Source organism: Acomys minous (assembly GCF_964271855.1).
Source record: "Acomys minous genome assembly, chromosome: 3".
Taxonomy (NCBI): Eukaryota; Metazoa; Chordata; class Mammalia; order Rodentia; family Muridae; genus Acomys; species Acomys minous.
In genome coordinates, this window is record NC_140485.1 from 107,568,969 (window position 1) to 107,591,655 (window position 22,687).

The following is a 22,687-nucleotide window of genomic DNA, read 5'->3' on the forward strand; positions in this document are numbered from 1 at the left end:
TTCTAAGGAGATCCCAAAGGCACAGAAGGATCAGACTGACATCTCACCCTCTCATCCCCTGCCCCGCTGCCACCTTGTAAACAAATGCAACAAAAAAAAAAAAAAAAAAAAAAAAAAAAAAAGATCTGGAAGGTGTTAGTAAATTTTACCTCAACAACAAAATGCAAACCCACAATCTCATGATACATAGACTTGCCTGCTCAATACTCACACATACACCTCCTCCAGGACACGTGATCCATTTATCGCATGTTCATCTTCCGTCCCCTAGCTGATGATGTGTTAACAAAAGCAGTCTCTCCCCAGATCAAAGCTTCCTTCTCTATTTGTTTTAGAATTGTTTGAAAAATAGCGTTTGAAATTTCCTCAGCCATTGGAGAAGCAGGCAGATGACAATACTGGATTCTGAATTATTGTTGGCTCTAACACTAACAGTTCTGCATTTTAATACACCGGGACACAACCAGGATTGGGTAGCGTAAATAAGTAGGATATCTGTGTTCAAAGACGATCTTCTATGAGTTGTCTGGATAGGAGCAAGCAATAATCGTTAATCCCACAGATGTAAGGAGAAAGACCACCAACCCAAATGATGGCCAAGTTAACGCAAGCATTATTTGTTTACACATTAGACCTAAGTCTATGGTGTTTCCCACTAAGGCAGGGCTCCTGAGACCAGCCCAAACCAAATTTTCAATTCCTTTTTATTGGGCAAAACCCATAGAGTGGGGGGTTTTGCGTGTAAGCGTGGTTACAGAAGCAGAATGTAAGCATAACAAGGTGGTCACAATAATCAGAGGCATGCTCGCTATTTCCTAGAACAGAATGTAAAACCACTTGCAGTTAAGGTTACAGGTGGGACATTGCCCCAATCCCTTCAAATCAGAGATTTAATTATAAACAGAAACAAACCTAATTTGTCTTTGCTATAAAATGGCTTTTAAGCCCAAAATGGAGGTAGACAGATGGTAGCTGACAACCCAACTTTAAAGGCAAATACTTGTTTTGGTTGCTTTTCTAAGGTAAACTTATTGGATCATTAGTTAGAGAAAAGAGGGCAGGGAAGAAAACAAAAGGAAAAGAAATACTACATACTAAGAGAATATGAAATAGGAATGAGTATTAGAACCAAAGGGGAAGATGAACCAGTGCTAGAAACAGAAAATGATAGGAAATAAAGCTACATAAATCCCCCCCCCCCAAAAAAAAACAGTTGCCTAGCACACTTAACTGGGAGAAGTCCTCTTTTTCCTAAGGATTGCTGAGAGACACACTGATCCCATCTCTTGGTTCTATTATTATCAACTGGAAAACAAACATATTTCAGGCACTACAGGCATTATGAACTTATGAACACTGAATTGCCCATGGCCGGCTTCTAACCAGAAGTGGTCATGTCTTTCAATGTAATAAGAAAATAAGTTATAAGGTGGAAACCTAGGAATGTAGGAAAAGTGAGACAGACTTTGAAAATTCTACCCACCTGGGAAGGTAGAGTTGCATTTGGAAAGGCCAACAAACCTTGAAAAAGGAAGTCGGGAAAGCAGTTAATTCTGTTTTGCAAAAATTGCATTCTTTATATTGCGCCAAACCAACCTATCAGGACAAAATTCTTACTATTTATATTTGTAGAACTCTCTGGCTGTGCATGGTGGGGTGTAGTGGGTGGGTTATAAGAAAAATAGACCAGGTGCTTTGAGAAATCATCTTGTTTTACAAAACAAAGATAGGAAGGAAAAGTGTCAGTATTCTGTTGGGTAGAATCACACTTTTGTTAAACTGTCTTATTTTTCCTTTGCATTCACATGAAGGAAAGCTGCAGAGCCATACTTGCTCTAATCTGAGGGATGAGGTTAATCCTATATCATAAATATTTATAGACAGACTCAAAAGATATAACATAAAACATAAAAATCACATTGTTAAGCATTATTTGTTCATCCTTATAATGACACTGCTTTGGCTTTCAGTTATTATAGAGAGCAAATAAAAGCTGAAAAAAATTCATGCCAGTAACAGTACCAAAAGAAACATGATACACAATCTCCAATAACTTATTTGGATTAAAGTAAAAATCAATTACAAAATAGGAACAAGGGATAAACAGTCATAATCTCTTTTCATGTATTTTCCTGGGTCTAGGTAGAACTGGGAAAAATAAGTGTGTACTAAGGCACCGTGTATTTTGCTCATATCACTGAAGTATAGCTTATGTGTATAGGTATAGATTCATATATGCATAGATATGCACATACAGTCATCTAGACTTTATGTTTCAGTGAGCAAGAAAGCTATTTGTAAATTGTCAAAATACTTACTTCAGGTTTTCGGGAGCTGACTTCTTCCTTTGCCTCAATTTCCTGAGGACTCCGCAGTGCTAGCAGAAAGAAGGCACACTCCATCACTGCTTCCCTTTGTGGCAGTCAATATCCAGAGCTCTCTACCTGTGAACCCACCAGCCCCACTGGTTTGGAATCAGATAGGTGGAGACCTTCACTCTCCTTCCTTTCCACCATTGCAGATTCCCGAAGCTCATCACCAGCCCCTCAGCAGACCACATACAGGGGTCTTGCCTTTCCTCTCTGATCCTTCTCCCTGGGGAATCAGAACCTCATGGCAAACCTACCTTGCGCCTTCCTCTGGACCCTCTCAGCAGCACCCTCAGCCAATCCTCATTCCTAATGCCTAGCCCCTAAGGCCTAGAAACACATTCTATCCCCAGAGGTCACACCAGGCAGGGATTCCCAAGGTCTCTTTACCAGGGACTCTTCACCCACCACACTCTCCTAAAATGTAGAGAGGGCAACAGAAACCAAGGAATGGACCACCCATCCCAAAAGGACAAGACCATATCAACCAATAGAATTACAATCACCCCAACTCAGATGCTTAGACACCAGCATAAAAACAGAAAAAGAGCCAGGACAATATGTGTCTCCACTAGAACTCCACAATCCTACTGCAACAGGCCCTGAGTACTACAACATAGCTGAAGCACAAGACAATAACATCAAAACAACGATTGTGAATGTGCTCAAAGGCCTTGAAGATGATGGGAACAGATCCATTAATGCAGTCTATAGAAACACAAACAGAAAGTGGAAGAAAATAGTTCAAGATCTGAAAGTAGACATAGAATCACTAAAGAAAACCCAAACCGAGGAAACCCTGGAATTGAAAAATTTAGAAATTCCAACAGGAACCTTAAAGGTAAGTCTCATCAGCAGAATACAGAGATGAAAGAAAGAATCTTGAGTACTGAAGATAAAATAGGGAAAAAAATGGATACCTTGGTGAAACACAACGCTAAATCTTAAAGAATCCAGACAGGCAGAAAAGTTATAGGAAGTATCTATGGGGCACTCTGAAAAGACCAAATCTACAGAAAATAGGAAGAGAGTAGGGAGAAGAAACCAATGTCAAAGATACAGAAAATATTTTCATTAAAATTCTGAAAGAAAAATTCCCTAACTTGAAGAAGAAGAAGAAGAAGAAGAAGAAGAAGAAGAAGAAGAAGAAGAAGAAGAAGAAGAAGAAGAAGAAGAAGAAGAAGAAGAAGGAGGTACCTATCAAGGTACCAGAGGCATACAAAGAACACCAAATAAACTGGTCCAGAAAAGACCTCAGACAACTAATCAAAATACTCAATGTAAAGACCAAGACCAAGACAAGAAACATATAAAGAAGGACCCGTTAGAATAACCCCTGACTTCTCAATGGAAAGCCCTGAACAGATGTTTTACGAATTCTAAGAGACCATAGATGCTAGCCTAGACTACTACTCCCAGCAAAACTTTTTGTCACAATAAATGAAGAAAGACGTTGCACAATAAAATCAAGAGAAGGAAACACACACACACATACATACACACACACACACACACACACACACACACACACACACACACACCAAAATAACAAGAATCAACAAACTTCTTTTTAAGATGAGGAAAATATGTTGACTTACATAGACAGTATGAAAACAAAACTATAAAAATTCAAACAACATTTTAAATCACAAAATAAGTGACTAACAAGGACATACAAATGTTTGACAAATAATAAAAATAAAAAGAGTTGGCAGGAGGGCTCAGGGTCTGAACGCACTCGACACTGAAGCCCAACTATCTATCTATGGGATAGCCCTGGAATCGTGCATGTGAGAAGCTGTTCTGTGTAATCCCAGCATCCCTACTGAGAGATGGGAGGAGAGATGGGAATAGCTGCTAAAACCCAGTGGGCCAACAAGACTGGACTATGCACTGCAGAACCAAGAGATTCTGCCTCAGAAATACAGTGGAAGGGAAAAACTGAGTCATGACCTACACAAAATATCATGGATCATCAGGCAATATACACATATACAGCTATATCATACATACTTGCACATACATACACACAATATTTTACAATAAAAATTTGAACAGAATACAATTTCTTTTCTTCTTTCTCTCTTTTTTCCCCTTCTATTTTCTGTTTAACAAGATGAATAATATGGTGTAGTAGGTCAATTCATTAGCTCAAGATGAAGACAAACTGGATGAGAATGGTCATGTAACACACACACACACACACACACACACACACACACACACACACACATGCACACACATTGTGAGGTAAATATATATCCCTTACTGTAAACAGGAAATGGAAATAGTTTCCATCTCAAAAAGTGGTTAAAGGTGTCATGACTGAAATGGTAATGTGCTTAGCACAGTGACTAATAAATAATTAATTCAAATAAATCATTGTTACTTATGTAAATTGACATGTAAAACAATACAGATATTTTAATAAAAAATTAGGTAACACTGATGACATATTTAATAGACTCTGACATACATTGAATAGGTTTTGTTTTGTTTTTTAGTACAGAGTGAACCTAGAAATTCCAATTTAGGACTAAAATTAATTGCATTTTCCTAGATTTTGCTTTAGCAAAGGCTAGTCAGTTATAGACCTTTTTGATTCAGTATGTCATTCCATGAGATAAATTGTGCATGCATACACACACACACACACACACACACACACACACACACACTCCTACATGTATATAAAAGAACAAAAGTAAAAAACAATATCTCATGAGATGTAAAGGAGTTTTATATATTTTGTAATAAAATCTATATTTAATTATAAATAATTGGTCATAAAATTCTACCTAGCAAAATTAAATTCATTTCACATGCATTTTCTGCTACTAAGTTGATTATTTAAAACAATTTGTAGTAAGATCTACACAATTCTTAAGTACCTGCCTCAACAACAACAACAACAAGACTCATAGCTTAAAATCAGTGAACTATTTGATTTGTAAATGTGCTGTTATTTCTACTTACATAAAATAGATGACTAGTTTAACCGCATTGCTTATTTCTCTATGTAAAGTAAGGTTTTTTATTAGCGTAGACCTGATTGGATGAAAATAACGCCTCTGGTTTAGAGAATAGCATGTGGCTTGGGTCGGTCCACATTCCAATTGATCTAGGTTTATCCGGTAGGCTGATGGGCCACTCCTGGAAAGGCAGGCTTATTTTAAGCCCTGATAAAAAAGGGTGGAGTAACTAACCCTTTAAGGACATGTTATACTTTTGCTCCCCAGAATTCTTGTCCCAAATGCAATAATTTTCAGGGATTTAGGCCTTGTAAATTAGGCTGCTTTTCTGCATTATTCAGAAACATAACTTCCTTTTGTCCTTTCTATCTATTTTCTGAATATGTTTTCATTTTCTTTTTTTTCTTTATTTTGGTTTTTCAAGACAGGGTTTCTCTGTGTTATCTTCGCTGTCCTGGACTCCCTTTGTAGACCAGGTTGGCCTCCAACTCACATTGATCTGCCTGTCTCTGCTTCCCATTCTTTTTCTTTTTTCTTTTTACTTAATCTTTTCTTTCTATTTGTTTGTTTGTTTGTTTATTATTATTTCATATATTACATCCCAACTGCGGTTCCTCTTTCTCTTCCTCTCCCTTTCTCACCCCCACCCCCACATATTTCCCTTCTCCCCAGATCAACTCCTCCTCAGAAGTGGGCAGGCCTTCTAAGGGTATCAACCAAACACGGCATGTCAAGTTGCAGTAAGGCTAGGCACCTCCTCTCATATTAAGGCTGACAACCTAGTAGGAGGAAAAGGGTCCCCAAAACAGGCAATAGAGTCAGAGACAGACCCTCCTTCTACTGTTAGGAGTCCCACAAGAAGACCAAGCTACACAACCATTACATATGTGCAAAGGGCCTACATCAGATCCATACTGTCTGTCTGTCTGTTCCAGTCTCTATGAGGCCCCACGAGCCCAGGTTAGTTTACTCTGTAGGTCTCCTTGTGGTGTCCTTGACACCTCCTGCTTCTACAATCCTTCCTGCCCCTCTTCAGTAGGAGTCACTGAGCTCTGCCTAATGTTTGGCTGTGATTATCTGCATCTCTTCCCATCAGTTGTTGGATGAAGTCTCTCTGATGACAGTTATACTAGGTTTCTGCCTGTGAGGGCAACAGAATACCATTAGGAATCATTTCACTGACTGTTTTTCCCCTAGTCTTGTTCAGTTCTATTCTAGGTCTTTGGGCTCTCCAACCTCCAGATCCTGGCCCTCCAGGCAGTGTAAGGAGTAGCCTTCCTTTTGTGGCATGGATCTCAAGCTGGAACAGTCACCGGTTGACCATTCCCAGAAGTTCTCTGCCACCTGTACCCCAGCACATCTTGCAGACAGGACAAATTGTAGGTAGAAGGTTTTGTGGCTGGGTTGGTGTTCCAAACCCTACAGTGGAAGCCTTACCTGGTAACAGAAGATGGTCTGTTTAGGCTCAATATCCCCCATTACCAAGAGTCTTCACTTAGGTCATCCTCATAGATTCTTGGGAGTTTCTATTGCTCTGGGTTTCTACTTTGCTCCTAAATGTTTGCCAATTCCAGCAGTCTCTCCCAGTACTTTGTCCCTCCCTCCTCCTCCCACCTGAATCCTCCTGTTCCCACCCTACTAACCCTGTCTACTTCCCTTCCCAGACAGACCCATGTGTGCTCCTTGAACCCTTCTAGTTACTTAGTTTCTCTGGCTCTGTGGATTGTAGCATGATTATCCTTTACTTTACAGCTAATACCAACTTATTTTCTTTTTTGTCTTTGTTTTTTTGTTTTGTTTTTCTCGAGACAAGGTTTTTCTGTGTAGTCTTGGCTGTCCTGGACTCATTTTGTAGACCAGGCTGGCCTTGAACTCACAGCAATCCACCTGCCTCTGCCTCCCGAGTGCTGGGATTAAAGGCGTGTGCCACCACGCCTGGCTTACTACCAATTTATTAGTGAGTATAGATCATGATTGTCTTTCTGAGTCTGGGTTATCTCACTCAGGATTTTTTTATAATTCCATACTTTTGGCTGCAAATTTTCAACTCTACATCAGAGAGAGGGTTAATATTCAAAATATAAAGAACTCAAGAAACTAGACATCAACAAACCAAATAATCTAATTAAAAAATTGGGGTACAGAACTAAATAGAGGATACTTGACGGAGGAAACTCAAATGGCCAAGAAACACTTAAAGACATATTCAATGTCTTTAGTTATCATGGAGATGCAAATAAAAATGATTCTGAGATTCCATCTTACACTTGTCAGCATGGCTAAGATCAAAAGCACAGGGGACAGCTGATGCAAGTGAGGATGTGGAGAAAAGGTAACACTCCTTCATTGCTGTGGGAGTTTGTGCTTGTACAGCCATCTTGGAAATCAATATGGCAGTTTCTTAGAAAATTGGAAGTCAATCTACATCAATATCCAGATATACCACTCCTGAACATGCCCAGAGGAGACTCTATCCTACCACAAGGACACTTGGTTGTCTATGCTCATAGTAGCTTTATTTGCAATATCCAAAACCTGGAAACTATCTAGATGGTCTCTCAACTAAAGAATGGATAAAGAAAATGTTGTACTTTTACAAATGGAGTACTACTCAACTATTAAATGTGTTTTCTTAACCCTTTGATCCTTTCCCCCAACATGTGGGCTTCCTTACTCTTTAAAGCCTCCCTCCCTTTTCTTGTGGTTGTTTGTCTGCCCTGTGTCTGAACTTGATGCCAGTTTTTTTTCGTTCTCTTCCCCATTCTTCTCCTTGAGGCAGCTTCTAGAATCTGCCCTGATATATATATATATATATATATATATATATATATATATATATATATATATATATATTAGATATATTTACAAAAATAGAGTCTTGTGATGCTATTGTTATGTTTCTTGATCTCCTAATGCATCAGGTGATTTATGTTAAATGTGTAGAGACTTCTCTCTATCAACCATGTTTCAATAAAGTGCTAGTAAAAACAAATTAAAATTTTTTTCAAATATCCCATTTTCTACTACTTTTTCTCAGACAGACTATTGTGTGTTTATTTATTTTTATTATTTAAAAAATATCTATTTCTCAGAGGAAAATAATGAAATAATGAAGCATGCCCTACCCTTTCTGAGCCGTGCCTCCTCTAGAAGGGGTACATCATTAGGGAAATGCAGGTCGAGCCGATGGAAAGACCAACAGTGGCTTTCTTCACATTATGTATCCATCACTCTTTTAGCCCTGGACCCTGTGTTTGTGGATACTACTCCAGTCAAACAGCTCCACAGCTTTCTTAAATTTTCCAACGTGGCTCAGGGGTTGCCACATTGTGTATCCTGGTCAGTGTGTGTCATGTATTTCAACACTGAGAATATGAGCATTCAGCATCTCCACTTCTAATTGCAGTTTCCAGACAGTCTGTCATCGTGATCTATATTTTTTTTTCTGGAACCTAATATGGCATAGAAAATTTAAAACATTCACCTAAACTTCTGATGGCAAGACATGCTCAATTCACATTGCATTTAGGTAAAGGGAGAGAGAAAAGTCATGTTGTATATCAGACTGTATACAGCTGTTAGAGGTGAACCAGTTGTCTGATGAGGAGGTCTAGGGGTTTCTGTACGCTGCTCAGCTCCGGCGACGTGTTGTCTCTGTATCTTGCTTGCTGTATTCAAGTCCATGTTCAGGTCAGCGTTGTCAAGAGGTTCACATTGTTTAGTTTGGCTTGTTTCTGCTGGGTTTTGACTTTTCAAACTAGGACAAGACGTGCGACAGGGAGAGATGTCTATCTATGAGCTTGGCTGTGTGACTCCCTATTTAAATACTATGAGAGATTATTTCCTTCCCTGCCCACAGGGGTTCCAACAAATCATTTCTGAGATGATTCAGTCCCTTTGGATGTTATTTTAGTGGATCATCTTGGCCCTCTGGAGGAACACTCGCATTGGCCATCACCTGGACTGGTTCTCCTTGCTGCTGTAAGAACCCAGAAAGGGCCCATTGGAAACCAGAGTTCAACTGAAGGAGACTTTTGTAACTATGTCTATCAAAGTAGCAACTCAATGAAAGAGACAAGTACCTTGCTTTCTAATTTTGAAAGTATGATGCTTCCCACAGTTAGTAAAGAACACAAATCCTTGATAATAACCATGGAAATTAAGTAACAGCTAACAGCTTCCTTTTGAGTGTGTATTTTCATGAACATTTGTATTATTGAAAGAAAAGTGCCTCTGTGAAAGGGTCTGATAGTCTGTGAGAGGATATAATGCCATATCTCTAGTATCCATCGTCATGACCAATACCAGGAAAATAGCTTTACATATATTCTATGTCCTTAAAACAAAGGCAGCTCTGCTTAAAGTTCATGAATATTTGTGCCTACTATTACTCTCTCTTACTATACCTTAGGTCTCCAAGCCATAGTAAGAGGCAGGAGGCATTGCTGTGAATGTAGGGAAGACTGTAGAAGGCAGTAGAATTAAATAATGAAGAAGACACACTATCACAGAAAGGGAAATATACAGTAGATTCTTGCTCCCTATCAGTTTGTGTGGGGCGTGGCTAAAATCCTAGAACTAGGGAGACTGAGCCAGGAGGCCAACATGGACTAGGAGCTATATTCTCAAAGTAAATAAATAAATGAATAAATAAATAAATAAGATGCTATAATTCCAAGCATACTATTTTTTTTTAAATCACGTTAGGCTCAGTATTAACAACTAATACTTAAGAACACTCATACCTGTCACACACGGTGGTTGAGGAACATTTTATGGCATTAAGCAACTTATGTTATTTCAGCTATAACAAGAATGGTAACGCCAATCTGACTGTCTGAAAATTGAACACATAATAATTTTATTCACACATAAGACTTATGCAAATGTTTGAAAATGAATTAAAATGCTTAATGTTCATTAATTGTAATTTGTATTTTTAAAACAATAGTATGATTATCTTATAAAGAAAGGAATACTTTGAAAAATAAAAATTATATTTTTTGCATTTAGCTTACCTTTTTAAAATAAAAGCATTCTTAAGTTTTATATACATTGAATGTAATTATATAGTGTCTCTTCGTCTTTTACAACAATTGCTAATAAAAGAACATAAACCAACAGGCATGGTGGCACGCACCTTTAATCCCAGCATTTGGGAGACAGAGGCAGGCAGATCACTGGGAGTTCGGGGCCAGCCTGGTTTACAGTGAGTCCAGGCAGCCAAAGTTACACAGAGAAACCCTGTCTCAAAAAACCACACACACACACGAACATAAACCAAGTGAAAAATACTGCTACAGCATAATTATTTGTTAAAATAAAGTTAGCAGGGTGTTATGTATAATATGTATAATAATGTTTAAAGTATGGCTCTTGCCTTTATTAGTCATCTATACTTATGTTCACAATCTGTCAGAGAGCAACCAGATATCTCTGAAAGAATAATTTAGTTTTCAGCATGCTGCTAGTTTTCAGTATCATGAAATGATAAGTATAGGTGTCTTTGGGTTTATTGTTTAAGACATGTTTGCCACAGCAGGGAGATGGCTCAGATGCTTACTGGCTCACGGGTCTTCTAAAACTCATTAAGGTTAGAGACAGAGTTGAACAGAAGAAGAAACCTGCTCTAGAATTAGCCATGAGAGTAAGATGCCCATAGCAGCAGCGCCTAAAGTCTTTACTCCAGAGCAAAGCCTGTGCTGAAAGAAAATGAAACCAAGTGTTAACTGACGGATGCAAACAAAACGGAAATATTAGATTAGATGCAAAGTCCTTTTTCTCGTTCTTCTGGACTGTTGTGTTATTATGGCTCTCTGTGGTTTTTTTGCTAAACATCTTGATAGTCTGATTATTACCTGATATATCTCTATCCCACCCAGCTAAAAGTTCACAGTTCACAGTAAGCCACTTTTCCATGAGCTCATTTCCGTGGGAAAGTCAGATATAATACACATACCTGTTTTGAATTCTAATTTTGGGGCTCCTTAGAATAGACCATCAAGCTGATATCAGTCAATTCCTCTTCATCTATCTAGATGAATTCAGCATTTCCGATTGTTGCCTATCTGCTGCCTCATTGGCTCAGTGATTTTTATAGTAGCCTACATCACAAAGCCTGTGAATTAAACACATGAATATATGGAAACAGAATGGTGTCTGGGCCAAAGAAAGACTTTTGTAAGTGTTGTTGATCCTTATTACACGTACATTACAGTGGCCGTTGGTGCAGGAGCACTGTGCTGTGGAGAGTATCTGGCGCCCTGCTTGTAAGGTAGGGTATGAAGGCTTTCACACTGAGAGGCTGCCTTCCTTTAAAGTTTGCAGAGGAGTCAAGACCACATCCTACCCACAGAGTTTTCTGGTTTCACTTTACCCCGAGCCATTTCTACACAGCCACCACCTCCTGCATGAGAGACACTTAGCTTTAATTTGCATTTCCATGGTTGCCAAGCATGGTGAACATTTTTAGCTTTTTAGTGAATTAGTCATCTTTATTTCCTCTTTTGAGAATTCTGTTTAGATCCATAGCCCATTTTTTTGGTTTGGCTTTTCTCTCTCTCTCTCTTGGTCTCTGTCTCTGTCTCTATCTCTCTCTGTCTTTCTGTCTTTCTGTCTCTGTCTGTCTGTCTGTCTGTCTCTCTCTCTCTCTCTCTCTCTGTCTTTCTCTTCCTTTCCTTCTCCCACTTCTTTTTATTGTTGTTGGTTTTTGTTGTTGTTGTTGTTGTTTTTTCCCGAGACAGCATTTCTCTGTGTAGCCTTGGCTGTCTTGGACTGACTTTGTAGACCAGAACTCACAGCGATCTGCCTGCCTCTGCCTCCCGGGTGCTGGGATTAAAGGTGGGCACCACCACATTCAGCCTTCTCCCACTTTTTATTCCTTGAGTTTATACATTATATATATTAACCCTGTATTGGATGTATACACAAGATTCTTTCCAATGCTGTGGGCCTTCTCTTCTCTCAATTGATTGCGTTCTTTGCTGCACAGAAGCTCCCTCCCACGCCTCAGAGTTAGAGACTATTAAAAACCATAGTGTTAGGCAAGGGAAACCTCCATTTGAGATGTTGGCCAGGGGCCCAAGAGACACCCAATATAGAGTATTGTGATCACCCTCGGTTGCTGAAAACACCACACACATTAGACATGGGGTTTGGAGGAACTGAGCTAGAACGAACATGGAAGCCTCCTCTCTGACAGTAGCTCTTACAGTCTCAGAAGGTACAAGGTGCAAATGGCCGAAGAAGAAGACAGTAAGGTAAAGAGTGTCTGAGTGGTCATCTCTAATGGGCTCCTGCACATGTTGGGTCCCACTGTTATCGTCAATCCTCAGTTATGTAAGGAACATGATTTTGTGGGGCTAGCAAGATGACTCAGCATGTTTGGCCCTTGCCACCAAACCTGATAACTTTAGTTTAATCTCTGGGGCCCACTGGAAGAAAAAGGGAACTGATTCCTATGAGTTGTCCTGTGACCTCCATATATGTCATGGCATGCGTGCCGACATCCCCAAATAATAAATGTAATTGTTTTAACAAGAAACATAGCTGGGAGTGGTGGTGCAAGTCTTTAATCCCAGCATTCTGGGAGGCAGAGGCAGGTGGGTTACTGTGAGATCGAGGCCAGCCTGGTCTACAAAGCAAGTCCAGGACAGGCAAGGCTACACAGAGAAACCCTGTCTTGTTGGGGGTTGGTCTGGTGCTGTGTGTTCTGATGCTAATTACTGGCCCTCAAGCCCTGGTTGCCACCCAGATGAGCAGTACACCTATCCTTGTTGTGTAAAGCTTGCTCTACCTATTTAAAGTTGATCAGTTGATAAAAAAAAAAATAATAATAATAATAATGCTGAGGTTTGGGATTTGGAAAAAGAGAGAGAGAGGCAGATTTTGCGGTGCACAGGCCTGGGATCAGGAAACGATGAGGCAGAATGGGGAGAGGAGACAGGTACAGGAGGAGGAAGAAAGAAGAGGTTGTGATGGGTTAGTGTGGAGAGAAGCACATGGCCAGATCGGCGTGGATGGAGGAAAGCAGCCCAGATGGAGAACATTAGTGCGTATTTTGGGATTACGGGCAGGAAGTAGCCCAGAGAGGAATGATTAAAGCAGATGGCCTGAGGTGGGGGCTGGGAAGTGATAAGGGTAGTTTAGAGGGTTAATATCTGCCCAGCCCCAGAAAAAAATGAGGCTATTCTAAAATACAACAGGTGACTGTATCTTTATTGATTATGATAGCAGGATAGATATTGCCACCGTAATAATTATAGGCTAAATTTAACAATAAACATTATTAGCTGTTTTTAAAATTTACTACAACACTATTTTTAAAAAAGCTTTAAAAACATCAAAGTTGGCCTCAAATAGAAAAAATATATCAAGTACTTTTTTACTATGTCTCCATTAATGCTGAGTGATATGTTCACTGAAGGTTGGTTTTGTGTTATTGAAACTGTCATATTTCATTTGAAAACCAGGCGAGTTTTCATGTTTCTCCCACGGCAGTTGGTAGTTTCATGGCTTTGGCGCCCACACACTCGGATTTCCTTCTCTATTCCAGACAAACCACCCTGTTGCTTTTACATCCTTCCACCCTACTTCACTTCCAAACTTTGTCCCCGTTTTCTTCATCTGCTCTAAAATCTCAGGCCTAGAGTTTTGTGACTCAAAAGTTCAGTCATCTTCCCCTCCAGAGCACCAGTCCCTTAAACTCACCACTTGCTGCTTTTCAGTGAGTGATCACAAGAGGTTCCTCAAAGTTGACTTTGAAAATGCAATGAGATTAAAAAAAAAAAAAAAAAGACATCGCAGGCAGAAGATACATTTGATAACAGTACAGTTTATTATTCTATTGCGCTGCTGCTTACGTCATCAATCTGATGTTTTACCAGGACTTAAAGCTGACTCCGAAGGCCCAGTGCTGTTGAGACCACCACGGTGCCCCAGGCTTACACTGATAAGAACAGTAGTGCCAGTCACTGACTTCTACTGGGAAATAATCACCAGCTGCCCAGTCATTTCCCTACACAAGTTCTGAGACAGCTTCTCTGGCCTTCACTGGTGCTGTTAGTAGCAAAATACCCAAGATGTTGCAGACTTTAAAGGGCAGAACTTATTTTCTCCTCACCTAGGAGGCTTAAGATTCCAAGATCAAGGTGTCAGCAAGCTTGATGTTTGGGGTGGGCCTATTTATTTTTTAATACGATGCCATCTGATTTAATGCTTCCACCCTTCTGACTTAACTCCCTCCAAAGACTCCATTTCTTCCCCCCCGCCCCCCTTTAACCTCTTTTTTCCTTTTTACGGATTCTTCTCTCATACGATACATGCCATCCGCAATGTCCACACAGAAAATCTATCCAGACAGGAATTGCAGCTCCCTTATCCCTTCCTGTGACACTGGTATCTATCTTTACTCCACAAACGTTATGCAGGGATAACATCCGTTATCCCTCCAGAAAACCTGTGTGCCTCCAGCTCTCGGTCCTTTTAAATGATTGAGCTCTGTGAAGGGTCTAGCTGTACTTACGGTATCCTATTTATTCCCTTTAAATCTAGTCTTTCAGGCTGTGCAAAGCACTGTTATTAACAACATACCTGACCTTTAAGTTACTCAATGTGACTATTGATTCCACCTTGTGTTGACACATTTCCCATCAGCGTTTGACAGGCAGCCGTTCCACGCAGCACGTCTAACTTGTGGAGTGTGACACGGGCCTTGCTTTGGCTTTCCTCCCACTACTTTGCTGCTTTCGTTCCTGAGACAGGGTCTTGCTGTGTAGTCGAGGCTGACTTCTAACTCCTGATCTTCCTGCTTGAGCGTCCAAAGTGCCGGAACTACAGGCATGTGCAAACATCCAGATTTTTCAGGTTTCTTGTCCGGATCCGTATATGTCCTTATTTGTAGAATCAATCTTTTAATTGTGACTCTCTGAGTTCCTGCTCTGGATAGATGGCAGAACAACACCCCTGGGTTTTAAGAGGGTTTATAGCTTCCGGTTACTGTATATGCTAGTCCCACACTTATCATGAGCATCCTCATATACTTCCTCTATGAATTCCATAGGTCTGAGCTTAGAAGCCTACTTGACTTAAATGTATAGTGAGTAATTCAAACTCATTTCCGACTGAGAAGTTCTGATTGCTACCTTCCCATCTCATGTTCCCTTAGTTTCAGCATAAAATAAGAAACGTGCATTCTGGTGCTCCAGCCAAAAGTCTTCTCCTCTCCCCTAAATTCCCTCTTCTTCCCACAGGAGACAGGGTCAGCATCCAACGGACTGAAGATGAGTGATGTCTTCCAGGGAGGATGATTTAGGGACTAGAGATTGTGATGCTTATGGGCTACCTGTATGCTCTGTGTGACCCCCCCCTCCACATCTGGCCTCTCTAAATGCAGCACTTGCCTTTAGCTATGAAATGTCATAGCTATGAAATGTCATGGAGAAGTAGAAGAAGAGGAAAGAAGTTCTTCATTTGTTGGCCTCAAATCACTTAATAATTGTAAGTTACATTTCTTTTTTAGAAACTTTTTTTTTTTTTTGCCATTAGGTAGAAGTGGGATAGGTAGCACAGGTAGCACTTGAGTCCTGCTACGGGAAAACAAAGAACTATTCTCCAGTATGGACTGAGCATTCTCACCCAGTATCTTTAAGGTCTTCCCCCTCATGTTTTTTTTTTTAATTTGGGGGAAACGTTTTATATGAATTCCAGTGAGTCAGAAAATGACCTAATATGTCTCAGATAAGATTATTTGTAAAGTTATTAATATCTAATTTTATGTAAGATGGGCTAGAAACTGACCTCTTACTAAGACGTGTGCATGGATTGATATTAAGCCTATGTTAGTCACTCATCACTAAGTGTCCCTAGAATAAAGTGGGCTATAGAAAGTGACACTCTCAGCTAGGCATAGAGGAATATGCCTTTGGATCACAGTACTCAGGGAGGCAGAGGCAGATCTCTGTGAGGTCAAGGCCAGCCTGGTCTACCAAGAGAGTTCCAGGACAGCCAAAGCTACACAGAGAAACCCTGTCTCAGAGAAAAATAAAGCAAGCAAACGAAACAAAATACAAAAGTGACATTCTTCCTCTTCATTCTATTTCAATTTATGAGACTTACTATCTTGTGACTTCATAAATCAAATATCTAATTTTATATAAAATAACCATACTTAAATAAAAATTAGAAAAATCTATAGAACTGAGTGTACGTCATTATGGGAAATTTATTTTAAGTGAGTAATGGAACTGTGAATTCACCTAGCCACAGTGATGCTCGCATTCTCCCTCTAAATATGTAATTGTATTAACCCCTTCAGTAGAAAATAGTTCTTATTATTTAAGTTAAAAACTAAAAGAAGCTAACTATGCTTCCTAAAATAAACTCCTGGTAATAGTTCGCACAATTCAAGAATGAAGAATGAGGGCCCATGGGTGTTAGTCTCTTAGTGTGTGATTTTTGTTAGTCACACTCTGAATTACAAATTCAAGTCACATAAGTGATTTTAAAAACGGAAAAGTACACCCAGGTGTGGTGGCACACGCCTTTAATCCCAGCACTGGAGAAGCAGAGGCAGGTGAATCTCTGTGAGTTCAAGGCCAGCCTGGTCTACAAAGTGAGTCCAGGACAGGCAGGGCTATTACACACAGAGAGATTCTGTCTCAAAAATACAGAAACCAACCAACCAACCAACAAACAAACAACAACAGAAAAATGCTTAGGGATGTTTACAACAAGGTTGGAGGGATGGCTCAGATTTAAGAGCACTTACTGCTCTTGTGAAGGAACTGAACTACTGCCTCCAGTTCAAAACCATGTGTAACTCCAATTCAAGGATACTCAATGTTATATTCTGACTTTTGTAGGCACCAGGCATGCATGTGGTGTACATACATGTAGGCAATCACTGATATGCATAAAAATAAAAATAAAAATAAAAATAAAAATAAAAAATACTTTAAAAAAGAAATTTCATAAGACAGGATGCTTTGAAATGTGACTATATATTCATTGTTATTCAAGCTAACCCTCTTACATGTATAATGGACCATGAAATAGTGCTTAATCGTGTTATGAATCCATCTACAATTAAGGCAATCTATAAAAAATTTTTTTGTATTCATCTATCTTTAGCTCGCCTTGCTATGTTTTTGTTTTATAATATCCATGCTCATTTCATGTCTCATAGTGTTCGAATTAGCATATAAATTAGAATGTGAATTAGCATATGAACATACACGAATCATGTGGACAAAGGACAAAGTGTTTATTAATCATGAGAAACAGAAAATGTTGGCAGCCATGCTTGAAGGACAGTAATTAGTAACCCTGCCACTTAGTCCTTTCTTCCAGCACTGAGGACCAAACCTAGAACCTCACAAGCACCAGGTAGGTGGTGTTCACCAAAGCTGCATCCCCACTCCTGAAGCTTTCTCAGGACCACACTCCTTATTCTGGTTTCTTCTTGGGCTTTTCCTTTGTTGCAATGCAGGGCTATAATTTACACAGACAAGTCCCACACCCTCTCAGCCGTCAATCCACTTAAACACACTTATGAAACATGTTCTTTGTGTAGACAGTAAGAGCACAGAGTCCAGAAGTTCCTCCTGGGAGTTTCCAGAACTGGTAACATAAGCAAGAAAAAACGCCCCTGGTATTTGGCTAATATTTGCCCTCCTAGGGCGTGTGCTAACTATGCAAATCAGTTCGTTGGACGATCTCTGGCACTGCTCAAACTGAAAGTCTAGACATGCAAACTAATTTGAGGTAATTGCTGTTTAAAACTGTCTTAACAATAAAAGTCTAGACTTTGCCCTCTATTTCTTCTACTTTTGATGAGTTAAAATAATGTGACCCATTGTCACAAGCTGAAGAGTACACAGTATGTGATAATGATTATACTATATCAGGTATTGGTTATGGCTCCAATTTAAGCAGCTTATTTGAGTAGAGCAACACACTTAAAACTTACAAGACCTGGTTTGACAATAACACCCATTTTAAAGAAAAGCAACCAAGTCACAAACAGCTTACTAATTCAGTTTATTTTTATATGCTAAAAAAGTGTATGCAGCGTACATTTATATATATTTTAAAAGCACATGGAGTTTATTAATTCTTTTTATATGTTAAAAAGTACATGAGTAAAAATGATAGTCAGTGGTAGGCAGTTTGATCAAAGAGACTATGCTGTGATCCATGAAGCTCTACTTTAGCCTACCCCTGCTTAACGTGGAAAGCTCAAGTCTGATGGTATTTTAACTCTGACCCTAATAAAACATATGATATAGTCTTTTACTCATTGTATGGATTTCGCTTAACAAAACCACAACCGGTTTGCTTTATGTAAATGTCCCCGAGTTACTATGTCATAGTTAGCTTCACTTACTTGTTAACTTGACACATCTGGGAAAACGGAACGCCTCATAAAGAACTGCCTCTATCAGAATGGCCTGTGGAAGCCTTCTGATTGCTAACTCCTGCAGGAGGGCCCAACCCACTGTGGGCGGCACCATCATAAAAGCAGGCTGGGCTGTGCAATGAAGATAGCTGAACCTAAGCACGGAAAGAGCCTGCAATCAATGTTCCCTGTGGTGTCTGCTTCAGTTTCCTTTTTCCAGCTCATTCGCCGATTTCCCTTGGTAATGGATTATCACTTGAACGTATAAAATGAAATAGACCTTTCTTCCCCCAAGTTCATGGTGTTTATCACAGCAACAGACACCTAACTGAAACATTCTAGATGGGTACTATAGTTTCATGGAAAACCAAAGAGAGATAGAATCGTGAAGGTGAGATGTGACGCTTGACTACAGAATGTGCTGGCGCTTTACGAGTACCCTACAACAGATGAAGTCGCTCTTGTTTCTGCCCATAAGTTTTCCCTCCTTTCTTAGCCACATTGCATGGATCTAATTGATCTTGCTGCTGCCTGGGTTCATGCTTCTGTCAGTAAAAACTCCAAGAAACCGTAGTCTGTGTGATGATAGACCTCTCTGGCTTTTTCATCGGTCTCGGGGCACCTGCAGATGGAGGAGAGGGGACATTATCACACACTGAGATTGGCTTGTTCTGTAACACATATAGTAAACGTAGCTATTTAGAGCGTGCTGTTTAATAGCACAATGTTTTGACAAATATACAGGCCCAGAAACTCCCCAAAGTGGTCAAGAGGAGGAACACACTCTTCACTCCAGAAATTTCCCTCATGCCCTTTCAAGAAATAACATGGAATAAGAAGACTTGAGCTTTTCTGTGCCCGGTACAGGATCATTGTCCTATGGACAATCTTGTCTATTAAGAATCTAACCACTTCACCTTCCTGAGGATCCTCATTTGCATGACGTAATTTTTCCTTCTTTACTTGTAAGATGTGTGGCATCATATTTAAAGTGAATTTGTTATGAGCAGTGTGTGTGTGTGTGTGTGTGTGTGTGTGTGTGTGTGTGTGTGTGTGTGTGTGTGATGCTGGAAACTTGAGGGTTTGTACATTCTAGGCAAATGCTCTCCCACTGCGCAATATCTCAAACTGGATCTCACTGAAGAGTTCGCTCTGACTTCAAACTCTTCATTCTCCTACCTGGCTCCCAAGTGCTGAGATTAGAGGCATGTGTCATCCTGGTACTCTTTGGTTTTTCTGTTTTCGACTTGCCACACTCTTTGTTACCTTTGTTCCTGTATTTTTTTTTTTTCCTTTTTCAAGACTGGGCTACTTTGTGCAGTCTTGGCTGTCCTGCAACTAACTCTGTAGATCGGATTGGCCTCAAACTCACAGAGGTTTATGTGTCTTTGCCTTTGCAGTGCTGCCACTACAAGTGTGAGCCACCATTGTCGCAGCTCCTGCATCTTTTTTGAATTAGTTGATTTTCTTGCCTGCTTTGTTTTATAGTCATTCTTGACTTGTTTAGCGTTTTTTTTCCTTTCACTTTTGACTCTAAAAAAATAAGATTGGAGACTATTTTATATTTATTATCCAATTGATTATTTGCACATCTTTTTAAAAAAAATAATAGTGGTTCTTTTAGCAAAGAGCAAATGTCATTTTTTTTTCCTAACAGAATGTTGGCTCTTTTCCATTTATAGGATTTCCAGGCTAAAGTTGGGTTCATTTACCTGAAAAACATGAAACATTGATGCCCAGCTCTGCCTCCCTCCCCCAGTTCTGTCTTTGAAAACATAAAAGGCATTAGTATCTCCAAGTGTTATTTCAGTAGAGTTGTTTTTTATTTGCCTTGAGTTAGAATCATGAAAGCATCTAGTGATTGCTTCATGAGGTTAGGTAATGTTTTCCTACAGGCAAACTGTTAATATACACAAAGTTCAAAGAGCACTCATCTTGTCAATTTAGGTGTCCATGAAGTTAAATCTGAAACTGGCAAAATAATGTAGACATACCAAAGAATTCTAGGACAATAGAGAAGAACCAAAAAGGTGATCTAGGGGAACACTGTCACTTCCAAATGATAAATGACCAGTGAGCCCAGTTAAATAAGTTGTCTAAGGATATATTCTGTGCTTTGAACCTGCCCAGCAAATTTCCAAAGTCATAAAGACAATCTTTTTATAATAGGATTCTAATATAGGACATTCAGAGATTAGTATATTAATCTGAGTACTGGATTTAACAGACTTAAGATTAACATCACAAATCTCCAGGTTGTAGAGCTTTGTTCAGCATTGTGTTTAGTGTGCTCATTGTTACAATCCTTTAAGAGAACAGCAGGGCTGAGGACACAAACCTGTCTAGAAATGCATATGTTACTGAAAGAAATATCAAACTTTTGAATAAATGGGTTAAGATCTCCTCATAGCTAAACTAGAAGACTATATATAATAGTGACATGATATTTTCAGAAAGTGTATAAATTTTAATTCAATTTTGACTTGCTGAATTTTAAAATAATATGTATTACTTATATAGTATTCTGCCCCTATGTGCGCCTGCCCACAGATCTTGTTACAGGTGGCCATGAGCCACCATGTGGTTGCTGGGAATTGAACTCGGGACTTTTGGAAGAGCGAATGGTGCTCTTAACCTCTGAGCCATATCTCCAGCCCCGATTTGTTGGATTTTTGACAAGGAGCTATTCAAACAAAATCTTGATGTGAGATACTGCTTTTTAGACTTGTCCCTTCTTTGAAAACTGTATGCATATTTGGTTTTGATGTTGGAAACCCAACAGTGACAAACAACATCAGGCATAGTCTCCTTCTAGCTGAACTGCGTTCTGCTTGAACCCAAGGTCCTTTAGTTTGGGACGGTGTTCATGCAGCTGTATTTTTCTTCTGTGGTAAAAATCATTGCTTTACTATACTTGTCACTGTTCAATGTCTGAAGTTAACCATGAAGGTGACCTTAAGCTTATTTCAGGGGAGCAACTAATTGTCTCACAATAAGATTTCACTGAACCTAAAAGAAATCCAATTTCACAGGAAAATAGGCTGACAAGTGCACTGCCCAGTAGAGTTTATTCCTGCAGATAAGCTACACATGTTAAATGTTATAAGGAAAGTGTCACTTAAATAGGTTTTCAAAGAAAGCTGTGCTATATACTCTAATAAAGAAAGATTGAACCTCTGTGGCATTGCTCTTTGTTGACCGGCTGTCTTAAACTTACTGGTAAATGATATGGTAAGACTACTACTTACTATTTAAAATTTAAGCATCATTTTCTCTAGTTGAATACTTCCCTTATCTTTATAATTATTAATTTGAATTATATTTGATTCAAAATATCAGTAGGGTTAGAAAATGTAGGGTCTCCTTTTTTATGTTATTTCAAATGGTATGACATACTGACATGTATTAGTTAAAATTTTCATCAGCTACAGAAAAATTTCCTCAGAATTCACTATATATTATTATTCCAATTGTTTTGATATAGTCATTGGTAACATCAGTATCTATATTGCACTTCTCCCATTTCTCATGTTTCTGTTTGTTATTCATAATGCCTCTGCATTTTAGAAATTCTTCACAGGTAATATTCTAGTCATTTTTGTCTCTAGCTTGATCTCATTGCTTCTATTTAGCTATTATTATTTCTAAATCTTTTGATCAGCTTATTTTTAAACTTAATCCTTTTCCTGCTGTTCATCTGACTCATCTTCTTATATCAGTCTGGTCTCTCTGGAGAGATTCTTGCTTCTGTTTTATGGGAATCCTGTACATCTATGATATGCTAAAGACATTTGGGGTTTGTTTCTTTGGAGGAAGTTATTTTGTTTTGTTTTTGCTTTAAGAAATTATTTATAAGACTGTATTTTTAATGTCTGTCTTCAATGTAATACATTTATTATTATTATTATTATTATTATTATTATTATTATTATTGGCTTATAGCATGCATT

At 39.1% G+C, this 22,687-nt stretch overlaps 1 long non-coding RNA gene across 1 annotated transcript; it reads right to left on the reverse strand.

Moving 5' to 3' along the window:
- Positions 1–1,201: 1,201 nt before the first annotated feature.
- On the reverse strand, positions 1,202–11,621 carry LOC311595059. Its single transcript, XR_014778299.1, has 5 exons — positions 11,552–11,621; positions 11,301–11,459; positions 2,319–2,444; positions 1,484–1,521; positions 1,202–1,305 (listed from the first exon to the last, which is right to left on the reverse strand). It is a non-coding gene; the product is annotated as an uncharacterized lncRNA (long non-coding RNA).
- Between the last annotated feature and the right edge of the window lie 11,066 nt (positions 11,622–22,687).